The sequence below is a fragment of the Canis lupus genome, chromosome 3 (genome assembly GCF_003254725.2).
Source record: "Canis lupus dingo isolate Sandy chromosome 3, ASM325472v2, whole genome shotgun sequence".
In the NCBI taxonomy this organism is placed as follows: domain Eukaryota; kingdom Metazoa; phylum Chordata; class Mammalia; order Carnivora; family Canidae; genus Canis; species Canis lupus.
The window spans coordinates 47,837,079-47,863,135 of NC_064245.1; the positions used below are offsets into that span (position 1 = coordinate 47,837,079).

The 26,057-nt window shown below is 38.9% G+C and overlaps 1 pseudogene; it reads right to left on the reverse strand.

Moving 5' to 3' along the window:
• Positions 1 to 3,890: 3,890 nt before the first annotated feature.
• On the reverse strand, positions 3,891 to 5,479 carry LOC112653717 (tubulin alpha-1A chain-like; annotated as a pseudogene).
• Between the last annotated feature and the right edge of the window lie 20,578 nt (positions 5,480 to 26,057).

Consider the following 26,057-nt stretch of genomic DNA (forward strand, 5'->3'; position numbering starts at 1 on the left):
TTCTTTTTGTTTTCATTTGCATGGAATAATATCCTTTCTCTACTTCTTGACTTTGGTTCTGAATGTGTCTTTAGGTCTGAAGTAAGTCTATTGCAGGTAGCATATAGACTTTTTTTTCCCCCATTCAGTTACCCTATATCTTTTGATTGGAGCATTTAATCCATGTACATTTAAGGTAATTATTAATAGGTATGTATTTATTGCCATTATCATTGTTTTTTTGTTCCTTCTCTTTTGGGTTGATTTTTTTTTTTTTTTTTTTTTTTAGTGTTCTTGGATTCCTTGATCTTGATTTTTTTTTTTTTTTTCCGGTGGCTCTATTACAGGTTTTTTTGTCTAAGGTTATCATAAGATTCATATATAATACTCTATATATTATATATATGCTCTATGTATATAACAATCTATTTTAAGATGACTGTCACTTAATTTTGATAATTCTAAAAGGACATTTTTACTCTGCACCCCATATTTTATGTTGTCATATTTTACATATTGCCTGTATATCTCTTATTATGTATACAGTTGACTTTACTACTTTTGTCTTTTAATATTTATGATAGCTCTATAATGGTTGTTTTATTATATGTTTGCTTTTACCAGTGGGATTTTTTCTTTCCTAATTTTCTCCTATTATGGTCTTTTCCATTTAGAGTTTTTTTTTAAAGATTTTATTTATTCATTCATCAGAGACAGAGAGAGAGAGGCAGAAACCTAGGCAGAGGGAGAAGCAAGCTCCATGCAGGGAACCCGATGTGAGACTTGATCCTGAGACTTCAGGATCATGCCCTGAGTCGAAGGCAGATGCTTAACTGCAGGCGTCCCCCCATTTAGAGTTTTTTTTTTTTTTTAAACATTGCTTATAAGGCTGGTGAAGCAGTTCAAAACTTCTTAAACTTTTTATCTGGGAAATTCTTTCTCTCCAATTCTGAGTGATAATCTTGCTAGGTAGATATTTTTTATTGTAGGGTGTGTGTGTGTGTGTGTGTGTGTGTGTGTGTGTGTGTGTGTGTTTCAGCACTTTGCAGGCCAGTAAGGAGTGGCATAATATACTCAAAGTTTCTGCTGACAAGTCAGCTGATAGTCTTATGAGATTTCCCTTATATGTAATTGATTTTCTTTTGATGCTTTTAAGATTTTCTTTAACTTTTGCCATTTTAATTATTTCTTGGAGAGGAGTTCTTCGGGTTTGTCTTGTTTGGGACTCTATGAATCTTGGACTTTAATGTCTTGGGGGAAGCTTTCAGCTATTATTCCTTCAGATAAATTTCCCTCCTCATTCTCTTTTGTCCTTCTGGGATCTCTATAATAAAAATATTAATACACTTGATGGTGTCCCAGAGGTCCCTTAAACTATCTCAATATTTTAAATTGTTGTTAAACTTGGATGTTTTCCACTACCCTGTTTTCCATATCACTAATCCATTCTGCACATCTAACCATCTGTTGATACCCACTAGTGTATGTGTATTTTTCATTTCAGTTATTGTATCTTCAGCTCTGATTAGTTCATTTTCTATCTCTTTGTTGGGGTTCTCACTATATTTATCCATTATTTTTCTGAGTTCATTGAGCATCTTTATGACCATTTATCCGGTAGATTGCCTAGCTCCTTTGTGCCTGCTTTTTCTGAGGATTTTATCTTCTTTCATTTGCAACATATTCCTTTGTGTAATTTGTCTGTTTTATGTATTAGATAGATCAGCTACACGTAGTCTTGAAGTGGCCTTATTTGGAAGGCATCCTGTGGTGCCCAGAAACTCAATCACCACTGGTAATCAGAACCAGGTGCCATATTCTCTATGCGTGCTGCATGTTCCCTTTTTTTGGCTGGGTCACAATTGCTGTAGTTATGCTGGTGGGAGGTGCTGACCCCTGGCCTGGCTGACTATAATACCTCATCTGGACTGCTGTGAGTACACCAGTGGGCAGGGCTGGCCTCCACAGCTAGCTGAGAGGCTCAATTGCAGCTCCTGAGGGCATGCTAGAGGTGGGGTGCAGCCCTCCTGTGGATGGCTATGAGACCCAGCTGCTACTATTGTGTACTGGTGGGCAAGGCTCATCTCTTTCTTCATCTACCACTGGGCAGGAGCCATTTTGGAGGGGCATTGGTCCCAGTTGAGGCTGCATGCTGGGTATGGCAAGCCACTTTGGAATGCGCACACTATGCCATAACACCTTGTGACTCTAGCATCTGAGATGAATGGCTCCTATAGTTCTGCTGCTGGGTAATAGAGACTTGAGACTAGCCAGGAAGTGGTATAACTAACTTCTCATATTTCATTGCTCAAACCTAGTCCCATGATCCTTTCAAACTGCAAATGGCTGAGACAATCACCTTTGTTATCAGAAGAGAAAAAGAGTCCAATATTGGTGAACATCAGTCATGTCTTCTAAAAGATGATTTCAAACTTTCATTCAAATGGAAAAAATTAATGCACGGGACAGAAACTATGTGTGACCACATTTGCCCAACAGTCCACAAGCCTGCCATTTCTGGCCTTAGCTGCAGAAATTTTAATCTAAAATCAGTTTTAAACACAAAAATTAGAGCTTAAACAAAAGTTCTTTGAAATTATAGAAACTATTAAAGTAAAGAAAAACATCCTGAGATAGGGGGGACAGAAAAGTCTCCTACCCATAGGCTAGACACTTTATAAAATTTCTAAAAAAGACTAAGTAGATTTTGGACTGATGGACAATCTCAATACTGACCACTAACCTGCAAGTTAGTACAAGGATAGGAGGTAGCTGTATGGAAGTAAGTGATGGATGAATATTTCTTATGAATATTTGCCAGCATTTTCAGCTTAAAGCACATGTGGAGATGAAAAGTGCCTAAAAAGAAGGTACCTGCAAGGACTTTAGGAGCCAAGTAACCAGGGTTTTGTACTCCATGCTAGTAGCCCTAACTCCTACTCATGACAGCACACAAACAAGAGGGCCTATCTGCAGTGGATCTAGAAGATGTGCAACAAGGCCATGGAGTGGTGAACCAGAACCTTAGCTGACCCCAGGTAACCATTGCCAGTTTGGAAGGGGAAACTCACCAGCACAACAACAGATTCTTACATGACCCAAATCTCACCTCTACTGCTTCCACCCTCCCTCTTTTTTACTTGGCAACTGCTGCTCATTTCCTCAATTTTTATAGAGCAAATATTTATTGAATTCCTACTGAAGGCCAAGCGGTGTGACACGATGAGCAGGTTAAACACAGCTTCCTCTAAGACTCCACCAGCATTCCTGGCCTGCTATGCCTGAAAGAAAGTTTATCCTGTGAGCTACCAATGCCCATACATCTACAATTCTAGTAAGCCAAAATGACCTAAGCTCCCAGATGGAGTTCATACCATATCTCTCTACTGTTCATATCAGTCTGCTGGTTTTTGATGTGGGATGAGGAAGCATGTCAGAATCACCTGGGTAGGTGTTTTGTTTTCTAAACCCTTCTCTATATACCTTTTCCTGAAGATATACTTTTGTTGGGATTTGGGATGAGTGGCACTGAAGGATGGAAAAGGAAACTAGGATAGTACATCTTAAACACTTATAAGTACTTATACTATAAGTATAATATGCAAACCTTCAAACCACTGATATCAATTTTGCTTTGTAAAATGAACTTATAATATGCAAATCTTCAAACCACTCAATTTTGGTTGGTTTTTCAAACCAATCAATTTTGCTTTGTAAAATGAACAAACCAGCAGTTTGAAGAAGTGAATCAAGCTTGAGTGGCCAGAAAATGGTAAAGAATCCAAAAATGTGTTTGCCATAAAACTGGAGAGGATATCACACTTATAAAACAAGAGAGGACTGCTATGAGGAAGAATAATCCTATTTATTTATTTATTTATTTATTTATTTATTTAATTTTAAGACAGGGAATACTTTATTCAAACCCATCAGAGAAATGGACAGCTTGGATCTGTAACAAAGCGTTGTGTTTTAAAGCATAGGTCAGTAATTGTATATGAGAGTATACACTGCTACATACAAATTAACTGATCAGAGCACAACTTTTCAATGTTCAAAACAGAATAAGCTTCCCTGTAAAAGCAGCACTTTTGTGATATTTTTAACTTTAGTATTCCTCTCCTTCTTCTTCACCCTCTTTCAACAGAATCCACACCAGCCTCCTCATAATCCTTCTCCAGGGCAGCCATGTCCTCGCGGGCCTCAGAAAACTCTCCTTCCTCCATGCCATCACCTACATACCAGTGAACAAAGGCACGCTTGGCATACATCAGGTCAAACTTGTGGTCCAGGCGAGCCCAGGCCTCAGCAATGGCTATGGTGTTGCTCAGCATGCACACAGCTCGCTGTACTTTGGCCAGGTCTCCACCGGGTACCACAGTGGGAGGCTGGTAGTTAATGCCCACTTTGAAGCCAGTGGGGCACCAGTCCACAAACTGGATGGTACGCTTGGTCTTGATGGTAGCAATGGCAGCACTGACATCTTTGGGAACCACATCACCACGGTACAACAGGCAGCAAGCCATGTATTTACCATGGTGAGGGTCACATTTCACCATCTGGTTGGCTGGCTCAAAGCAGAAAGCTGTTCATGGTAGGCCATCTCAGCAGAGATGACAGGAGCATATGTGGCCAGAGGGAAGTGGATGCAGGGATAGGGTACCAGGTTGGTCTGGAATTCTGTCAGATCCACATTCAGGGCTCCATCAAATCTGAGGGAAGCAGTGATGGAGGACACAATTTGACCTATCAACTTGTTTAGTGTAGGTTGGGCGCTCAATATCGGTTTCTATGACAGATGTCATAGATGGCCTCGTGGTCTACCATGAAGGCACAATCAGAGTGCTCCAGGGTGGTGTGGGTGGTGAGGATGGAGTTGTAGGGCTCTACTACAGCTGTGGACACCTTGGGGGGGGGCAGGGTAGATGGAGAACTCTAGCTTGGACTTCTTGCCATAATCGACAGAGAGACGTTCCATCAGCAGGGAGGTGAACCCAGAACCGGTTCCTTCTCCAAAGCTGTGGAAAACCAAGAAGCCCTGAAGACCCGTGCACTGGTCAGCCAGTTTCCGAATTCAGTCCAAGACAAGGTCAATGATCTCATTGCCAATTGTGTAGTGCAGTGCCCTCGGGCATAGTTATTGGCAGCATCTTCCTTACCTGTGATGAGCTGCTCAGGGTGGAAGAGCTGGCAGTAGGTGCCAGTGCGAACTTCATCAATGACTGTGGGCTCCAGCTCTACAAACACTGCCCTGGGCACATGCTTGCCAGCACCCGTCTCACTGAAGGTGGTGTTGAAGGAGTCCTCTCCTCCCCCAATGGTCTTGTCACTTAGTATCTAGCCACTGAATGCCATGTTCCAGGCAATAGAGCTCCCAGCAGGCATTGCCGATCTGGACACCTGCCTGGCCGACGTGGATCGAGATACACTCACGCATGGTTGCTGCTTGGCAGCTGCCGGGCGGATAGCAGAGAAGAGGAGAGGTTGTTACTTCTTACAGCGTGACCTAATCCTAATAATTTAAAAGAGATCTTAGAAACCATAATTTCTGCAACACAAAATAGAATAAACACGACAATGAATACTTAAAACTACATTAGAAATCAGACCAAAAAATGTCACCCTCTGAAACACAAAAGTCAGAGGTAGGAATTGTAGGCAAAAATAGGAAGACCTCATGAAATAGAACCAGGGACTCAATATCTGTAGAACCAGAAGTATTAGGAAGAGAAACTAAAGAAGACCAAGAAGTGTTAAAAAAAAAAAAAAAAGATCTCAACTAATAACTACAATTGTATTATCACATGAAACCTCACATGCTCTGAGTTGAGACTGTAAGGGGTAAAGCATGAGGAACAATGACTATACATTAACTATAGCAGCTATTCCAGTCTCTGCTTCTATAACTGGTCAAGAGCACCAAATTAATAACCATAACTTTTTCACCACCACTTCCTTGTTCCTCTCACATTTCTGCTAGGGTAGATGGGATTCTATCATGTTGAAATAGTGCCCACTGTCATTTTCACAAGATCAAGTTCTCTGTGGACTGCTGCAACTTTCCCCCAATACAGTAAATGTCTGTCTCCTGGAGATAGTCCCAATTGCTCTTATTGCATAGCAGCAACCCAATTTCCCTTGGATAATTCACCCCAGTCAGTAGAACGACTCTTTCTCTACCTGTCAGTTTGGGGGCTTGGGGAGTTAAAAATGGCCAGGGTTTGATGTCCGTCTATTACATTGAAATGTCTGATTCCTGGTGGAAGCCTTTTCTTAGAGTTACTAGTGTTCCAAATTAAATCCAAGGTCCTAGCAGAATAAAGCAAAGTTTCTTCTATGAATTTTTTAATAAAACAAAGACAAGTCTGCTTCCATATTTTCCCAGACCCATGCATCCTGGTAACTAGAGTGCCCCCATATACTGGCTGCTGATTTAAGGAATATACTACAACATATAAGGCAGCTCCAAACCTTACTGAATGTGGTCTTTCTACTGGTTCTGCAAGTAAGCCTTCACTATTTTATCAAGCCAGCTGCTTCTTTTTAATAGGGTACATTGTAATTTCATGGACTTGAACCCATTACTATATTTTTTTTGCCATAAAATGATTGGTTTTGGAGAGATGTTTGGGATACTGCAGTGGTAGACAAAGGCATCAATCATGATGCTGGCAGAAGTACTTATAGGCAAGAAAGCAAACCCATTAATAGAATGTACATTTATCCTGGTGAGGTCAAATTGAAGCCCTCTCCATAATGGAAGGAACAATGTAATCAACTTGCCCCAGGTGGCTGTCTGGTATACCCAGGGATTAGGGCTATATTGAGTGCTATTTGTCATCGGCAGGTAAAGGACTCAGTGGTAGCAGGAAGTAAATGAGTCTCATGAGGGGGAAGTCCTTGCTTTTGAGTCCATCCTCCAACCATTAAGCAAGCACTGCATTTGCTAGGTAAAGAGGATGACCACACACTGCTCTGTAGTATGAATGCCTTCTGGTGGGCATTTGTATAAGTAACTGAATCTTCTCTGCATATTCTGAGAAAAGTCCACATATCTCTAACCTTATCCTTATCACCAGTTCCTTATCACCACTTTTCCAATCTTGATTTCTAGTTTCCTAACCAGCCACCCAGCGTTAACCACTGCTAATGACTTCCTATGGAGCCTCAGTTTTGTCTTTTCTTTGTAAAGATCACAGTCAGATGTACTATCCAAAGTCCATCCTTCATGGCCCTTTTGAAGCCACCCCCCAGTTAAGCTGTATATCCTGCAGACCCATTCATAAACTGTGCCAATATCTTTCCTCTGCTAACTAGTGATCAGAAATTCCCAACCAAGACATTCAGTATGGGTAAGAGAAAAAGCAGGGAAGCATTAGAAAGAGATGCCTTAGGAGGAGTGAGCTATGTACTCATTGCTATTTACTTGTGCCTTCTAGGCCTACTTAATCCCAGTATCATTTAAATCATTTACATTTAATAATGGATGCTCTGTCCAACTCTATAATTTGGTGAATCCTATACCATCCAGTTCATGAGTAGTTTTCCTCATGTGCAATTACTACATTGTCACCAAAGTAATGGCCTACCATGATCTGTGAGATATTAAAGTTCTCAAGTTCCCTGAATATTATAATCTAAAAGATTAACATGGTCTTGAGATAAGACATGTGAAGACAAACCCTTTCTAATTGTTCTTATCAATAGGAGTCAGAGAAATCACTAGGCCAGGGACTATGGTATTTCTAAGTAATTTACTGCATTTGGAACCAAAGGTAAAATTGGCTTGTGATCATTTGTAAGTTGGTGATAATGTACAATTATTCTGCACATCCATCTGGGTTTTGTATAGGCCAAATAGGCTAGGTAAATGGGGCTGTGGCAAGAACTACCACCCCTGTGTCTCATAAGTCTTTGGTGGTGGCTAAAACTGGACAAGTAAATCATGATAGGTCCTTCTATACTAAGAGGTGAATCAATCCCCCAATCCATCTATCTTCCATAAGTCACCACTCAAACCATAGACCACGGTGACAATTCACTCTTCCAGGCTTGATATCTGTTCAGAGGTGAAACCTTATAATCCCTTCGGAATATCTGGGTATTCTTTCCCTAATGCACATCTACTCTCCAAATAGGTGCTGGTCCCTATAGGGAAGGCCTGGAGGAAGATTTGTAGTTTATACCTGTGACACTTGTATTATAGGGTCCTTCCTCAAAGGCTGCAGCCTACCCTGAGGCTGTGAATCAGCTTATGACTTGGAAATGGATAAAAGGCCATGGAAACTCATGATAGTGAATTATGTTAGGATTCTGTCCATCAAAGCCAGAATGTTAAGTATATTTGAGCTCAGTCTAAGTATTTTATTTCTAGGGATCCCATAATTAGCAAATGTCACAGATTTTGTGGGTCAAAATACTTCCATTTTCACAAAAGACACCATTGCTAATTTTAGAAATTGTGTCCATTTTCTCTGGTGGCTAAGTGCTGCCACCATATCCCTTGTCCCTGAAGATCTGAAGGGCAAGGAGAGGGAGTGGCTTCTAGAACCTGGAGAGGAGACATCTAATATAAGCTGTGAGTTTCGGTAAAGAAATGCACCTATTAACAAGGTGCTAGGGAGGCAGCCAGGGGCATATATATGCAGAGCTGCTTCCTTCTCCCTCTACCAAAACCTCTTGGGATTTTTTAATTTTTATTTTTATTTATTTTTATTTTTTTAAAAATAAATTTATTTTTTATTGTTTTTAAAAGGTACTTCTCATTGGCTGAACCCCACCCACAGCCAGAAGGCAAGGAAGACCCTTCTACACTGAACAGGCTGGGGAAAAGGTAGAGAGTGGATTCAAGGGCCCAGTGGAAAACAGACTGAGCACACAAGAAGATAACTCATGGGATAAAATCCATCAAATATTCAAGAACAAAACTACTAACTGAATGAAAAAATTGAGCACACTAACTTGAGTCAAGTACAGCTAATAGAAAACAAAAGCAAAAATTATAGCTATTTATGAAACATTAGAAGAATTCTCACTCAGAAATATCAATGTGTATACATTCCTAAGAACTTATATTGCCCATTTGTGGGTCAAATTGTCTTCAATACTTTATTCTACAGTAATAATCCCATCAACAAAATTAATAGTACATTTACATTCATTGTAGGATTCTTTTAATTAAAAAATGCTGGAAGTGTTCAATAATGAGAGGTTTATTAAAGTATGGTATGCTATGGAAAAATTAATTTTTTTCAGGTTTAAATACTATTAGCCTTTCTTGTGCACCCAATTATAGATCAAGTATGCAATCACTTTCTGAAAGTTCATTTATTCTTGTTTGGTTTAACATTAGGCATGTGGTTTAACATTAGGCATGTTTTTCGATTAAAACACTTTCATAAAAGACCTCATCTTTGGAAGACTTCTTCATAGTTGTCATAGTGTGTACAAGTGATCAAGATATATTCTCCTCAATGGGTGCCTAGGTGGCTCAGTTGGTTGTGTCCAACTCTTAATTTTGGTTCAAGTCATGATCTCAGAATCCTTGGATAAGCCCCTCATTTGGCTCTGTGCTCAGTGGGGAGTCAGGATTCTTTTTCTCCTCTACCCCTCCTCCTCCTTCTGCTCATGTTCACTTTCTCTCTAAAATAATCTTATCAATAAGGAACTTCCAGCTGGATAAGGTGAAGAAGACACATGTAGTATATAGCATGCAATGTGGTTTATAGGGAACAATAAAGAAAAGCACTCCAATTTATCCAAAGGAAAGGAACACACTAACTTGAAAGGATACCTGCAGGCATCCCCATGTTCATTACAGCGGTATTTACAATAGTCAAGACCCAGAAACAACCTAAGTGTCCATCAACAGATGATACAGCTCAGAATACTATTCAGCCAAAAAGACAAAATTCTTGTCATTTATGACAATATGGATGGACCTCAAGGGCATTATGCTAAGCAAAGTAAGCCAGAGAAAGAAAAATACCATATGATCTCACTTCTATGTGAAATCTTTTAAAAAAGAAGAAAAAACCTGAACTCAGAGATACGGAGAACAGATAAGTAGTTGAGAGAGGTGGGGATATGGGTGGTAAAGGGTGTCAGAAGGTACAAACTTCAAGTACTAAAAGAAGTCCCTGGTAGGTAATATACAGCATGGGAACTGGAATTAATACTGTATTATGTCCTTGAAAGTTGTTAGAGTAGATCTTAAAGTTGTAAGAAAAATTGTAACTGATGGATGCTAACTAGATGTATCATGATCATTTTGCAGTATGTACAAATATTAGATCATTTTGTAATACTGAAACTAATGCTGTATGTTAATTGTATCTTTAAAAAAAATTCCAGAGAATACGGAGAATGCTTTCTTTTGTCTGAGGATGTTAGGTAGGATTCATAGAGCTAAAGATATGTTCTGAGTCCTGATAATGAAGTAGGATTTGATAGGTAGGCATCTATGGAGGGCATCCAGGGAAAGAGGAAGGAAAGCAAACTGTGTTCTAGAACAGTGAGTGGTATGGTTTAACAGTCATGTTCTTCAGTGTAATTATGGACGAATAAGATTTTATTGACTCACCTGAGACCTTAACCATAATTGTTTATCAAAAGGAAATGTTCTGTCTTTTTTATATGATTCACTTTCAAGTGAAAACCTCTACAGAAATCAGGACTTAAAAAAGTCTGAGTCTTTTGTGAGCACAGCTTAAATCTGCCAATAGTATTGATTTTCTTCAACATCCTACTTCCTGTTAGATTTCATTGACTGATTTTTAGATTTGGTTACAGAATGTATGCTTCTCTCTGGAATCATCCCCCTGGGGCCAATGATTCCTTATCAGCAATGTATCATTTTATTTGGGGTTGATTATATGTGTTTAACAAGGCATTCAGTTGGAAATATATCTCATAATTTTAATTGTCAATCACCACTTCTGGCGGAGGGCCTTCCTTTCACCATATGGAATATAGATGTGAAAAGGATTGACAGGGGACAGAAAAAATGATCTTCAGTCAGGACTGTTTGGGCCTGGGGGAGGGGGGGAGATACTTAAGTGTTATCTAGATGAATGAATATGATCTCTACTGGCCATCAGCTACTTAGGGAATAAACACCGGGACATGGTAACATGATGGAATGAAAAGTTATTTGGGAAAAATATTTGGGTTGTGGCTTGTTCATACAAGCACACGTGGGTTACTTTTGCTCTTTCTCAGCAGAAAGGGGTGTGGAGAGCACGTAGAAGATGCAGAAATGAAGCAGGTGCTGCTTTTCCACAGCTGTTACACTAATTCTGCCAAGCAGAGGCCAGGGGTGCAGCTGCCTTTCATAATTAGTCATCCCAGGGCTGCTCTGTTGCAGGTGTGCTGCAGTTCTGAGCGCTGGATCTTAATTGTATCTTTTGCCACATTGCGTGGGATGGGTCAACCCTGGGGAGTATGGCAGCAGTTTTCTGGAATGCGGTAAGGAGAGAGGGGCCAGATGTGGCTACCAAGGATAGAAGTAGAGCAATTGTTCTTTAACGTACTTGGTGGGAGGCCTGGTACTCCCTCACACAGCACCAAAAGTGCAAATTTGTGCAAAGCTGGCAGTTGTATTTCTTCGAAACCATTTTTACCCGCTATATCTGGTCCTACTGTAGTCCTCAGGTGCCCCAGTCAGAGCAGGTTAGAAGAGGTGTATATATGAAAGGCTGGCCCTCTGGACCTGCCATCACTTGATTCCAGTGGAATCTTCCAGCTGCCCTTCTTTGGTTCTGACATTTGACACATCTCTTATGCAATGCAACAGAACTGCTCTCTTCATGTTTCCTTCCTCCTTACGCTGGCTCATTCTATTCCCTTTAATCCAGAATGCAAATCATACTCTCCCTCAAATGTCCCTTACTCCATGAAGCTTTCTAGAGCTTTTCCACCTGGGAAGGGAGGGGTGCTTTTTCAAGTTTTTACATCTCTTGGCTCTTCTTGTGCATGTATTTCAAAGCACCAATCATGTCATTTGTGTGGACTTCTCTCCCAATCAGACTGAGAGCTTCCCAAGGGCGAAGTACAAGCCTTTGCACAATGCCTACCAAAGAATAGGCCTTAACTGTGCTCAGGATACAATTACCTGTCCTCCCTCCCCCCAAATATTATTTTTCTCTTTAGCTGTTATTCTCTTTAGCTGTAATCCACAAGAGTGGTCCTAATCTCCAAAACTGACATTAACTGGCCAAGTTTTTGTGAAGTTTAGAGCTCAGTGATGGAGAGGGAGGAAGAATGCATTTACTAAGCATCTGCTTTCAGGCAAATTCTAGTATCATCTCATTGTCACAATCACTCCCCAACAAAGGTTAAGCAATCCTTCAACTTTTATATATTCAAATTCCATATAGCCCACTATTTTGTACACTGACTCCCTTAACTGCCTTTTATGCATCCAGTTTTATGTGTTATCCGACAAATATTTGTAGCTCTCATGTGAGGTCAGGCAATCAACTAAAGTTCCCTGAGAAGAGAGTTGGCAGGCATAGGGGTCTGAGGTTGCCTCCCTTACCTTGGGTTCCACCCTCATGCACATTCTGCCTTCAGAGGACAAGGACCTTCTAGAATAGGAGACAGTTCTGGTGCCCCTCAGACACTAGATGCTCTGAGGGGAAAAAAAGGATTCAGGAGCAAAAAGGCAGATTCCAAAAAGATTCCAATGAGCAGAATGGCAAACAGTCAAGCCTGAGAGAATATGCCAACAGGCTGGACCATTTAGCTCATTGCATTTACAGGAAAGGCTCCACACCAATTAATCTGTCCCAGATGTGTCCTGGGATCTAACCAATATCCTCTCCTCCTCCTCTCCCACACCCAGGATTAGCAGGTAGGGGAGGCAGGCAGCTTTGAAAAAAAACATGCTGCCATGACAACATGGCTTATAAAGCTTTCATGACCCCTGCCCACCTCTGTTTGCTTCCTGAACTATCTTTTATCACTTTGCTCTTGAACTCTGGTTTGTCATGATATGGTACTAAAAGGTCTCATGAACAGATCATGTTCTTGTTTTTCTAGGCCTTTGGCCTTGCTCTTTCTAGAATGTTCTTCCCTTTCCCATGTCCTCCGCCTCCCCTTTGTCAGGTTAACTGCTACCAGTGCTTGCCTTCACAGGTTAGACATCCTTTCCTCCGGCAAGGCTTCTGTTTCCAGGCCCTCTGGCTCTCTCAAATTCCTTACATTGACCTCTTAGCCTTATCTATTGAAAATGTGTCTCCTTTTGTCTCTGAATCTAGACTTTGAGCTCTTTGAGGATGGCTACTGTGTCTTATGCACCACTTTATCTACAGCACCTGGCATGCTGTTTGCACACAGAAGGCACATAAAGAATATTTGAATGAATAGGTGCAGGAATGAGTTCTTGGCCCTCATGCATACTTTCAATAAATGACTTGCCATGTGGCATCATGAACCATTGGAGAAAGTTATCTGGAAAGTGGTGTGAACAGATTCTAACATCTCTGTGGGGCTCATAACATGAGAAAGAGTTGAATTTTCCCAAGATTACTGGCAAAATTCCTAGAACTTTAGGACTTAGGGTGAAAGAACCTTTTGTTTTTGAGTAAAGCCTTATAAAGAGTCGTCAGATGAGATCTTTACTGTTAAACACAGGAGGGCCTACTTTGACATAGTTGGTTAAAAGTAGTCCTGTTTTCTACTTTCTGCTCTTATCCTGAGCCCCTGATATGTGGGCACTTGTCACATGAAGTTGGTATGTTACATAGCTGATGGGCACAAAGCCATGCCATATTGGTTAATGGCCATGGGAGTAGGGCTGCCAGGGACTTAGCCTGGCCTCTGAGTCAGGGGACAGGATTCTGGTTCACAGGCTTGTGACCACTTCTGAAGCTCTGAGAAGTGAGGCATGCTCCTCTGCTAGGCTCACATCCAAGTGAGAAGAACAATGAGCTGCTTGTCCACATTATTCTCATGTGGGAGCACAGGCTCAGGCATAGGGATGATCAGGAGATGCTTGGATGTGGCCTATGAGCTCTTCAGTGAGAGATGCCAAAAAGCAAGCTGTTGTTTACGTTTTATTTTAAATAAACTGCAAATTTACTCAGAGAAACAGTCTCTTCCCCATTACATTTTACATCTACTTCATTCTAAACTACACTGAATGTATTTGACGACCAGAGAACCACCCCTTGCCTTCCCCTTCTGTACTGCCCTAAGTCTCAATAAGAGCAATCACTATTAATGCATTGAATTCTATTTATCATGTAGATATTTTAGCATAACTGTAATTAGAGTTAAAATTTCTTACCTTTTTACTCTTAACGTTATCAACATTAAAATAACATAATTTAAAAGGCATAATTTTGATAATAACTCATCTTTCATTATAAATTTTTGTGCAGACTTACTAAACAGATTAGGGGAAAACAAGTTTTGAAAGTGTACTCCTATACTGCAAACACAACTGATGTGCCTACATTTTGCAATGTTTTCTTTCAGGTGTTGCTTGGGCTCAGAATCTTAAAAGTATAGTTATAATTAAGCCCTAGATGCTTTTGTATTCTTTTAGTTTAAAAATGTTGCCATAATACCATAATTATCAGTTGGTTTCACAGACTTATTAGTGACTATATAGTATTCTTATGGACTAAGTGCTGGGCAGTAAGTTATCTACAGTCTGTCACTTTTATAACTGTATCTTATTTTCTCAGAATGGATTCTATAAGATTTTTAAACTATCATTTGGACTTATTTGATCCCGTAATTCTGAGGCATCAGCTCTTCAAGAGTTGGTGTAGCTGCCCTCCAAAGTACCACAAACCTTTTATTGAACATCGGCAGGGTTGCATGAGCCCAGGGTGTGTTAGGGTCTTCTTAAATCTGAGGGGGCAGTTTGCATTGAAGTGTTAGGACCATTGGCACTGGACTTGCTAGGGCTTGCACAATCTGTGCTCAGTAGGGACAGCTGCCTCTCTGCACTTGGCTCACAGCTCTGCTGCCAACAAAGGGCAATGATGGTGATTCCTGGTATTGTTCATCCAGCACCATGGCAACTAAATATTCCAAAATTTGCTACCTTGAGGTTGATAAAGCTGAGATGCATTTTAAAAATATTTTTAAAAACCTTTTAGGAACACACTGGCACCTAAATAACAAAACAAATAGTGGATACTATGGACACATCCATCTTGCTGAATCTGAGGATGTCCAGCCTTCAGCATGTTTGCCCATTTTTTCATTTATGCCTACAGTTTTAATCATTGCCTCCCCTGTGCTTCTCAATATTCTCCCCTTTTCATTCCAAATAAGCCTATTTATCTCTAAAGGCTGGTAGCCTATTGGGTAACTGGGAAAGGTCAGAGCTCAAAGGAGCTGCTGCTACTGGAACTGCAAACTAGGAAGGAAGAAGTGGTTTGATAGGGGGACAATCTTTCACTGTCAATTACCATTGGTAAATAGAGAACATAAAAGAATTTCTACTTCTCCAATTTCATAAAAGAATTTCTACTGTACATCTTCTAGGTTTCATAACAAATAGATTGTAACTAAAAATCATACAGTATTGGATACCTGGGGGGTTCAGTCAGTTAAGTGTCTGCCTTCAGCTCAGGTCATGATCCTACTGTCCTGTGATCCAGCTCTGCATGGGGCTCCTTGCTCAACAGGGAGTCTGTTTTCCCTCTGCCTTTCCACCTCACCCCCAAACCCCAGTTGCTCATGCATGCTTGCATCCGCCCTTTCTCACAAAAAATAAATTTAAAAAATTTAAATCAAATAGTGTTTATCTTGTTTTTCCTTATTCTGTCATAATCTTTGGTGGTTTTCCACTCAAGTCTGTAGGCCAATGATGTTCAAAATGTGATTCTGGACCAGCAGTATCAATACCACCTGGGAACTTGTTGGAAATGCAGACTGTGGGTTTTCACAGACCTATTGAATTAGAAGCCCCAGAGATGGGGTTGATCTATCCATAGGTTGAAGAGCCTTCTAGGTGGTCTTGATGCACCAAGTTTGAAAACTTTGTTTGTAGGCTATTAAACATTCTTTAAATCCTGCTACCCAAAGTATGGTCCCTGGATGATCAGCTGGGTGAGCTTGTTAGGAATGTAGAATCTCAGGCCATCTCCAGACCTGCCTGAATCAGAATCTGCATTTTAAGAGTGATGCGAATTACCGGAGTCCTGCTAAAATGCAGATTCTGATTGGATTTGGAGTGAGGTCTCAGAGTGCACTTCTAATGAACTTTTAGGTGATGCAGCTGCTGCTGGTTTGTGGCCCACATATTGAATAACAAGGCTCCATTGGCATTTAAAAATACTTTTAAAAAACGTGAGCTTTAAAAAATATCAGGTTCTTTACATAAGTATCATGTAAGTTATACACTAATAGCTCCCTTTTATAGATGAGAAAAAATAAGGCCAAAAGAAATAAACCCCTTGCTCAAGGTTGCACGACTCATTTCTGTAAAAGCCAGGAAAATAGGCATATGGTTCTTCGCTTGCCTCTTACTATATGGTTTTCAGTGTTGAATAAATCTAAAACACGTTCAAAATAATAATGAGGCAAGCTAAAATCCAATTTTCTAGTGCCATTATTTTCTATTATTTTAACATACTTAGCATTTGTATTTCTAGCTGATTTTTTTGACTGTATTAATCTTCATATTGACCATATGTTTAAATTATAGCAATAGAGGATATCATCGATGTCTACAGATAAGTTTGTAACTAATCACATTTCATGTACCATTTGTACCAGAGACAGAGATGTTCTAGGTCCATTTTTTGAGCTTTGCTAATGTTCTTATTTTACAATTACAACTTCTTAAATATGTGAATTTAAAACTATTAGCTGTCTTACGAAGTGTGACTTCATCTTCAATGTGGAAATTTCCAACCTCACCTCTCCACTTCAATGTGGAGATTACATTTCCAGCCTCACCTGGTGCTGCCAATTCCTGCTGTTCTATCCCTGGAGGGATAACAAACACACCTGAAACTGTTAGTTTATCTGGCATCTTTGGGTCAGAATCAGCTGCTACATTTCTGAGTCCTGGAAGGAAAGCATACTATTTTCTAAAGTGGATGAGGGAAGGGAAAGGGAAAGGAATGTGGTTTGAGCTGATGCTTGGTGTCTCATTTTGGAGTTAGCTTACTATGCATGTATTTTAAAACTCTTTGCTGTGAACCTGGTTTTGTGTGAAGCTAAAGTAATGTATCCTGAACCTTTTGGGAGATGAGCTCAAGGCACAGGCAAAGTCTTCAAAGACTCACGCCATTTCTGCTTTCTGCCCAGCTCTCTCAGCGGACCCTCATTTTCTGAAAGGAATAGGTTTCATTTTGTACCTGTTACTGATGTGTCAGTCAGCTGCACATAGAGTCTGAAGCTATTACCAAGGGAGGGGGAAAAGAAAAAAAAACCCATTGCACTTTTAAATTACATTTCATGTTAAACGATCTCATTACTTTGAAAGGAGGATAAAATGCAATATAGTGTTAGCATATGTCTTGGCAGCCTCTTCCTTTTCAATAGGGTGTGTTGGTGCTTGGGAGATGATGGATAAGGGGAGAAGAAGAGAGACCCAGCTTTGCTCCATGCCATCAAGATCTCAGTCAATATATAGTGATAAACATAAATAGATCACCTCACCACCCCTGAGGCAGGTTGGTACATTTATCCAGACTGATAGATGAGGGAATTCACAATAAAGGCAATTTGAAGATCAAGCTGAAGAGATGCATAAGAGGATTCCGTCTGGCATACTCTGCATCAGTAACCTGCTGCTTGTCTGGTAGAAAGGCTGGTATATTCCTTCCTTGGAGCTCATTGCCCAGCAAAGGTATATCCATCCTCAATTGGACACTGCACTCTGAGCCACACACTCTATGGCCGTGTAAATTTCTGTGGTCTGTACTTCAAAAATAGGGTCCATGGGACTTGTGGCTACAGATCTAGTAGTTAGTCCTATAAAAGGGAAAGTGTATATCCTGAGAACTGGCAGTGACCGCTCTACTGGCTTTATACTACATAATTATCACTCAAACTTCTGGTGTGCTGAGCAACGCAGAAATTTATGATCTGCCTTTGTACTTTCATTTGGACACTTGACTAGTTATTCACACCAATTTTAACCAAATAAGGAAACCACACTCTAAAGACATGTCTCAGGGAGGCTGGAAAAGTGCCCTGTTGCTTTACCCTGCCTCCTTGATTATGTTCTTTAACTCTGATTGGATTGTGAGTCACTAAGGTAGAGATCATATCTTGAGTCTTTTTTTTTTTTTTTTTTTTGTATCCTCACCTCCTAGACACACATGCAGTGTCTTGTTCATGGTAAATGCTCAAGAATAATTATTTAAATCTTAAAACTCTGGTCATGTAATGTTTACTCAATAATCCTCAATGGCTTCTTATATTCTAAAGAATAAAGATAACTCTTACATTTATCATCCTAACTCCATGCTGTGATCCCAATTTTTCTCACCTACCTTTTTCTCCTGTGGATGAGTCAACCCCAAAAAGTCAGTGTTCCAAAAGCCTTATAGTGTCCCCATTATTTTTCCCTCTGTAGAGAATGTACATGGTCTCATCTATCAAAATTCTACCCACTTCTCAAAGTCCTGTTCTAATGCTGCCTTCTGCCCAAAGCCTTGCCTTAACCCCAAGCCAAAATTCCTATCCCCCTTATTTGTTTCCTCTGGTGGGCCCTCTTTGTTTCATGATTCCTAACATCTATGCTTAACAACATTATTTGTTCCCTCTGTCCAACACAGTCTGTGCTGGAGCTGTCAGAACCACTTTACCCACTCTAGGATGCCAAGGGCAAATTTGCAAAAGGAAGGCAGGCAAACTGAGAAGGTGCTACTTTCTGCAGTGGCAGTGGGGTGTAGGAATTTGTGTTTTGAGAGTTTTCTGCAAAGAAGGGGAGGCAGTAGTAGCGATCTGGAACCAGCATATGAAGATAGACCTTATCTGAAGTGAGAGAACTTCACATCAGCTGTGTGAGAGGCTCCTAGAAATTGCATGGCAAGGTTATGACCATAGTTTGTTTTCTTCCATTTTATGAAGCTCATTATGTAAAACGTAATATATTTAATGTTTTAAATTTTGAGGCATAATCATGAAATATACTCATAAATTCACTTCCCAACTTAAACCAAGCATTGCAAAAACCATTCAGGCTCTTTATTGTTCTTCTCTAATCCCACCACCCTGTCTGACCCTACAACCTCCATCCCCCACCCTACCTCACCAACTAAAGTAACTACTATTCTGAAATCTTTGTCATTCCCTTGCTTTCATCATAGTTTTGTCACATACACATGTATGTTTCAAAGTATCTTTATTTCATTTTTCCTTGTTTTGTACTTTGTATAAAATGGTATCATACTATTTATATTCTTCTGTGATTTCTTTTCACTTAAATTATATTTCAAAGATTCAACCAGGCTTGTGAGTATAGTTATAATTATTTGTATCTCTGAATATTCCTTTCTATAAACCACACTTACCTGTCCATTCTTTTATTGTTGGGTACTTGGATTATTTCTGCCTTATTATCATGAACAATGTGCCTATTAATCTTTCACATATCTATCTGAGCGTAAGTGCAAGAGTCCTTATTGGACCTGAATTTGATTTTAGTATATGGTGTGAAGTGGGGTTGAATTCCTTCTTGTTCCCAGATTGGTAGTAAATCCTAGCACTGTTTACTAAATAATTATCCTTTCCCCAGAGGTGTTAAATTTGTATAGACATTTTTTTTAATTTTTTTTAATTTATTTTTTATTGGTGTTCAATTTACTAACATACAGAATAACCCCCAGTGCCCGTCACCCATTCACTCCCACCCCCCGCCCTCCGCCCTCCTCCCCTTCCACCACCCCTAGTTCATTTCCCAGAGTTAGCAGTCTTTACGTTCTGTCTCCCTTTCTGATATTTCCCACACGTTTCTTCCCCCTTCCCTTATATTCCCTTTCACTATTATTTATAGTCACCAAGTATAAGTGTATTATTATCTAAGTATTTCTTCACTTTGGTTAATAATTGATTGATATATTTGGCAGCTCCCACATTCGGGGCATATATATTGAGGATTGTTAAGTCCTCTTGTTGAATAGATCTTTTAAGTATGATATAGTGTCCCTCTTCATCTCTCACTACAGTCTTTGGGGTAAATTTTAGTTTATCTGATATAAGGATGGCTACCCCTGCTTTCTTTTGAGGACCATTTGAATGGTAAATGGTTCTCCAACCTTTTATTTTCAGGCTGTAGGGGTCCTTCTGTCTAAAATGAGTCTCTTGTAGACAGCAAATAGATGGGTCCTGCTTTTTTATCCAGTCTGAAACCCTGCGCCTTTTGATGGGGTCATTAAGCCCGTTCACATTCAGAGTTACTATTGAGAGATATGAGTTTAGTGTCATCATGATATCTATTCAGTCCTTGTTTTTGTGCACTGTTCTACTGAACTTCTTCTTAAAGGGGAATTTTAAGAGTCCCCCTTAAAATTTCCTGCAGAGCTGGTTTGGAGGTCACATATTCTTTTAGTTGCTGCCTGTCTTGGAAGCTCTTTATCTCTCCTTCCATTTTGAATGAGAGCCTTGCTGGATAAAGGATTCTTGGTTGCATGTTCTTCTCATTTAGGACCCTGAATATATCCTGCCAGCCCTTTCTGGCCTGCCAGGTCTCTGTGGAGAGGTCTGCTGTTACCCTAATACTCCTCCCCATAAAAGTCAGGGATTTCTTGTCTCTTGCTGCTTTAAGGATCTTCTCTTTATCTTTGGAATTTGCAAGCTTCACTATTAAATGTCGAGGTGTTGAACGGTTTTTATTGATTTTAGGGGGGGATCTCTCTATTTCCTGGATCTGAATGCCTGTTTCCATTCCCAGATTAGGAAAGTTTTCAGCTAGAATTTGTTCAAATACATATTCTGGCCCTCTGTCCCTTTCGGCGCCCTCGGGAACCCCAATTAAACGTAGGTTTTTCTTTCTCAGGCTGTCGTTTATTTCCCTTAATCTATCTTCATGGTCTTTTAATTGTTTGTCTCTTTTTTCCTCAGTTTCCCTCTTTGCTATCAACTTGTCTTCTATGTCACTCACTCGTTCTTCCACCTCGTTAACCCTCGTCGTTAGGACTTCTAGTTTGGATTGTATCTCATTCAATTGATTTTTAATTTCTGCCTGATTAGCTCTAAATTCTGCAGTCATGAAGTCTCTTGAGTCCTTTATACTTTTTTCTAGAGCCACCAGTAGCTGTATAATAGTGCTTCTGAATTGGCTTTCTGACATTGAATTGTAATCCAGATTTTGTAACTCTGTGGGAGAGAGGACTGTTTCTGATTCTTTTGAGGTGAGGTTTTCCTTCTAGTCATTTTGCTCAGTGCAGAGTGGCCAAAAGCAAGTTGTTATTGGGAAAAAGAGAAAAAGAGAGGAGAGAAAGAAGGAAAGAAAAGAGAAAGAGAAAAAAAAGGGGAAGACAAAAAAAAGGAAAGAAAAAAAAAGAAGAAAAAGAAAGAAAAAGAAAGGAGAAAAAAAGGGGGTGGGGGAAGGAAACAAATCAAAAAGCAAAACAAAACAAAACAAAACAAAAAACAAAACAAAACAAAAAAAAGAACCACCGGGGAGTATCTTCTGATTCTGTGTACTTTAAGTCCCTTGGCTTCTCCTGGAAGTTGTCAGTCTAGCTGGTGTTCTCGGGGAGGGGCCTGTTGTGCTGGTTTTCAGGTGTTAGCAGTTGGGGAGCTGCTGTGCCCCTGCCTGGTGCAGGGCTCAGTGGGGGTTGTTTACCCCGTGATGTATAGACATTTGATCTGTTTCTTAGTTTTTTGTTTTCTTGTTTACCAAAATCATATATTGTCTTAATTACTATTATTTTTAATAAGCTTTGACATCTAGTGGGAAAGTCTACCTTTATGGAGATTCTTTTTAAGAATATACTTGCTACTCTGGTCTTTTCATAGTCACTTAAAATTTGGTATGTCAAAAGCATGATGGAAGAAAAAGGACTAGATTTATTCTCCTACCTAATACAGAAAATGGGTCATACTAACGATGTAATGATGATTTTCAGATATTGGACAGAGGAGTTTTCTTCTGAGTGATCCCTGAGAACAAGGGGCGAGGGGGAAGTTAGCCCCTTAAGTGCCGTAGTTGACTGCCTAACATTTTCAGACCACAGTACTGAAGGGAAAGGCAAATAGAGTCTAGCAATTTGGCTAAGTTTATAATTCAGAAGAGTCAAGGAAGTTAGAATTTGTGGAGCAAAATCCTGGAGAGAAGGAAAATGAAAAGAGAAAAAAGCTCTAAAGCTCTTCTGATAGATCCCCTTGAGTTGTTGGCTGAATATTGATCTGTAAATCCACATGAAGAAACTACTGAGACTAGGGAAAGAACCACCAGAATGGAATAGGAATGTCAATTTTCATAGCTTACGCAGGGGCAAAAAATAGTTTTCATTTCCATCATCTAAAGTGGAAAGACTTCCTAAGAGGCATGACAAATAGTAGCATTAGGAAAAGGATAGTGCCTCAGTACCTAAAAACAAAAATGGATAAAATTGATCACAGATTTACAGCATTCCAAAGTCCAATAATATTTAATGGAACACTACAGAATCTGCCCCAAATAAAGTGAAAAAGTCTTAACATCTAGCATCTAATAAAAAATTACTGGGCATTCCAAAAAAGTAGGACTCAAAAGTGGGAGAAAAGTTAATCTCAAGCAATTTAAACAGACCCCGCAATGAAACAAATTATAGCTGTTGCAATGTATTTGTCTATTATTCTATTAGAAATATGCCTCATATGTTGAGAAGATAGAGGAAAGAATCCATCTATTAAGAAAAGAAGTAGAAGATATTAAAAAACCTGAAATGGATTTCTAAAGATTAAAAAAACAAGAGCTGAAATAAATCCTGGGTGGAATTAACAGCAGCTTAGATAATGGAGAGCACAAGATAAACAAGCTTAAAAACATAGCAATAGAAACTACCCAAAATGAAAGAGAAAAAAATACAAAAGAATATGATTTCACTCATGTGGAAGTTAAGAAACAAGACAGAGGATCATAGAGGAAGGAAGGGACGAATAAAATCAGATGAAATCTGAGAGGGAGACAAACCATAAGAGACTCTTAACTATAGAAAACAATCTGAGGGGTGCCGGAGGGGAAGTGAGCAGGGGGTATGGATTTACTGGGTTATGGGCATTAAGGAGGACACTTGATGTAAAGACCACTGGGTATTATATGCAACTGACGGATCCCTAAACTCAACCTCTGAAATTAATAATATACTATATGTTAATTAAATTTCAATAAAAAAATAAGCATCAGTGAACTATGGGACAATGTCAAGTGGCATAAATGTGTATAATTTGAATGCCATAAAAGGAAGGAGCAAGAAAAGTATTTGAACAATGTCTATTTTTTCCCCAAAATTGATGAAGACTAAAACTCAAAAGAAGCCTAGCAGAGTAAAAATGAAGAAAACACCACAGAATATAACATTTGGCCATTTGATTATGATAAAAAAAAAATCTTAAAAGCAGCCAAGGAAAAAAGACCTAGATGAGTGCAAATAAAATGACAGACTTGTCAAAAACGATGGAACAGAGCCAGAATACAGAGGAGGGACATTTTAAAATATTGAAAGAAAGACTCCACCTAGAATTCCGTACCTTAAATCTTTAAAAACTGAAGGAAAAGTAAAGACGTTTTTCAGACATAAAAAGCTACAAGAATTCATTGCCAACAATAGACTACAACTACAAGAAAAGTCAAATGAAACTTTCAGGCAGAAGGAAAATGATAGCATATGGATATTTGAATCTATTCAAATGAAGAAAACTAGAAATGGCAAATATGTAGAAAAATATACTTTTTTCTAACTTCTAAAATTTTAAAAACTGATGCTTTAAAGCAGGAATTGTATTCATATATATGACTATAATTATAAATGTATATATTTCTAGAGTCTATAACAAAAGTTGTATGATAATAGCACAAAGGCAAAGAAGGGAAATAGAATATTTTTTAATGTTTGCTATATATGAAGCAATATATTTGTAAGAGAACTCATAAATTAAAGAATGTGTATTATAAGCTCTATATAACCACTAAAATTATAGCTAATGAGTTTATTATGAAAATACAAAATGCTCACTTTATACAAAAAGAATCGGAGAAGGGAATAAAGAACATATAGGGCAAATAGATAACTATGAAGATGATAAATTTAAATCAATATTGATAATCCTATTACATGTAAATGATCTAAACACCCAAGTTAAAGGCAGAGATTGTCAAGTTGAATGTAAAAATACAAGTGAACTGTATGCCATTTGCAACATACCTATGTAGTTATAAAGATAGGTTAAAAGCAAAAGGATTAAGAAAGGAATACCAAAAAAAAAAAAAAAAAAAAAGAAAGGAATACCATGCTCACACTAATCCAAAGAAAGCTAGAGTGGCTATAGTAATATCAAACAAAGTAGATTACAGAGCAAGAATTATTACCAGAGATTATTTCAGAATGATAAAGGCAAATTCATCAAGAGACCATAACAATCCTAAATGTGTATGCATCTAATACTGGAGATTCAAACTGCCTAAAGCAAACACTAAATAACTGAAAGGAGAAATAGAAATGTATAGTTTTAGATGGAAATTTAGATACTCTTCTTTCAATAATTTTTTAAAAACATTTTATTTATTCATGAAAGACACAGAAAGAGGCAGAGACATAGGCAGGGGGAGAAGCAGGCTCCCTGTGGGGAACCAGATGCGGCACTGGATCCCAGGACCCCAGGATCATGACCAAGCACCCAGGCATCCCTCTTCTTTCAATAATTAATGGAACTAGTAGACAGGAAATCAGTTCTTAAATGAACTGAGCAAAGTCCTGAAATATGTAGTTGATCAAATTCAAGAGGAAACAAAAAACACGACTTCTCTTAAATTTATTAAAGATGCTAAATTCATATTAAAAATTTTCTCACAAGTCTCTAGGTCCATATAGATTTAGTAATAAATTCTGCATAATATTTAAAAAATAGTAATACAAAATTTCTTCAGAAAATGGAAAATTTATCCTTTTTTCCTTCCTAGGAAATCTAAACCATTATACCTTCAAATATTGCCTTCTCTTCATTCTTCACTTCCTTTGACTTCTAGCTGAATGTTGGATTTTTCTAACTCAGTCTTTCAGGCCTTGTAATCTCTGATTTCCAATACTTAGGGGAATGCTGAAATATTTAAGGGTAAAATGTCATGATATTTGCAGTTTACCTTCAGATGGCTCAACAACAATATATGTATAAATTTACATATATACTATTTCTTTGTGTTCTTCAATTAAAAAAAACTATACTGTTTTTTCTTCTAGCAACTGTTCTGTGTTTTAAGCACTTTAAGATTTTATTTTGACAATGCCTGGGTGGCTCAGTGGTTGAGTGTCTGCCTTTGGCTCAGATCATGATCCTGGGGTCCTGGGATCAAGTCCCTCATCAGGCTCCCCATAGGGAGCCTGCTTCTCCCTCTGCCTATGTCTCTGCCTCTTTGTCTCTTTGTCTCCTATGTCTCTTTGTCTCTCATGGATAAATAAATCTTTAAAAACTGCTAAGCAAAAATACCTCAATTTTTTTTTTTATTTTGAAGTACTCTCTACCCTCAACCTGGGGCTTGGACTCATAACCCCAAGATCAAGACTCACATGCTCTTCTGACAAGTCAGCCAGGCACCCCAAACATTTCAATAATAAAATAAAATAATGAGGTTAAAATAAGGATATTTTCAGATTAAACAAAGAGCTCTTTGGCTATAAGGCTCTTCTATAGAATACTTAAATTATCTTCAAGAAGATACAAGAATAAATGGAGACGAAATAGTTAACATGTGGATATTTAAATGAACATTGACTAGAGTTAAAACACTAACAAGATGAGAATTTCATTCTCCCTTTTAATTCTTCAACACAGCATACTGACTTATACTATCTGATAATTCTGATATGTGAAGTCTTTATAGATAAAGCCTATGATTGTGTCTTTTTGTTTGCTCTTACTTGGAATGGTATTTTCTTAAGTGTTATGATTTTTGT